This window comes from Heterodontus francisci, unplaced genomic scaffold (assembly GCF_036365525.1).
Source record: "Heterodontus francisci isolate sHetFra1 unplaced genomic scaffold, sHetFra1.hap1 HAP1_SCAFFOLD_43, whole genome shotgun sequence".
In the NCBI taxonomy this organism is placed as follows: domain Eukaryota; kingdom Metazoa; phylum Chordata; class Chondrichthyes; order Heterodontiformes; family Heterodontidae; genus Heterodontus; species Heterodontus francisci.
The window spans coordinates 22,097,022-22,098,214 of NW_027141852.1; the positions used below are offsets into that span (position 1 = coordinate 22,097,022).

At 42.0% G+C, this 1,193-nt stretch overlaps 1 non-coding gene across 1 annotated transcript; it reads right to left on the reverse strand.

The window, feature by feature from the left end:
• Positions 1-868: 868 nt before the first annotated feature.
• On the reverse strand, positions 869-942 carry trnat-agu (transfer RNA threonine (anticodon AGU)). Its single transcript has one exon. It is a non-coding gene; the product is annotated as a tRNA-Thr (tRNA).
• Between the last annotated feature and the right edge of the window lie 251 nt (positions 943-1,193).

The window sequence follows — 1,193 nt, forward strand, 5'->3', positions numbered from 1 at the left end:
TTAAGCTAGCATCCTTGGTGCTGCTCTCTCTTCTCCCAAACCTCATCTCATGTGACTGTTACATCACCACTCTGACAGTGGGAGGGGTTGATCCCACTGTCTTCAGCATTAACCCTTTACATCCTTATACTACACTGTCTGTCCAAACAAATGGGTGGAGGGAACTTCCTTCATTTATTCAAACACTTGAAAATCAACTCAAAGCCATCAGAGAGAGAGAGAGAGAGAGAGAGAGAGAGTGTCAGAGCACTTCCTGCATCCAGTCCTGACCCTGTCACACTCAGCAGCTGCTCACTCAGACCCCACTCTCATCAACACTGAACATTGTTACAGAGACCCTTCAAATAATGTTTATAAAAGGCGGAAAAATTCAAAGTTCATCGCAGCCGGATTGAATGGAACAAAGTTTAATATCTTCTCACCGTCTCTCAATACCCACGAGACATAGGTTTTCTTATTTGTTTCCTTTGATTTTTCTTGTTCCTGATTGACAAATATTCCAAACCTCGGATCAACCCTCCCACTTGCGTCATGTCCCCAGTCTCGGTTAAAAGCAACACATAACGACACAAACACTCTGAAATATACAACGCAGTCACACTTTCCTTCAGTGAGATTAATGTCGAGCTGTTTTCCAGATTGAATGTAACCGTGAGCAAATTTGTATCAAAGAAGTTGCCTTTGGCGTATCAGCACTGAATTTCTGGACAAGGAGGAACAGCCATTCCCAACTCACATCCTTCACAAAGGCTGTTTTCTCCTGTGACTGAAATTCATCATGTAATTTGAATTCCAAGTTCAAGTTCACAAAACAGAGATATAAATGATTGATAAGGAAACTTCGAAAGCATATCACAAATGTGAAATAAGGCTCTGCTGGGAGTTGAACCCAGTCTCTTCTGTTTACTAGACATGTGCTTTAACCAACTAAGCTACAGAGCCAGATCACAAATGATTGCGTCGTTGAAATCAGAGGAGGATCTGTTTATTCTCATCACACTTCTCCACTGGTCACAACATATTTTAACTTTTCCTACTTACTGATACAGTCATATATTCTATTTTTCCCAAAACTGAGAATGGAGGTGGAGGGGCGACATGATAGAGGTTGACAAAGTTATGAGTGGCAGAGACAGAGTGGATAGTCAGAAGCTTTTTCACAGGGTGGCAGAGTCAGTTACGAGGGGACATAG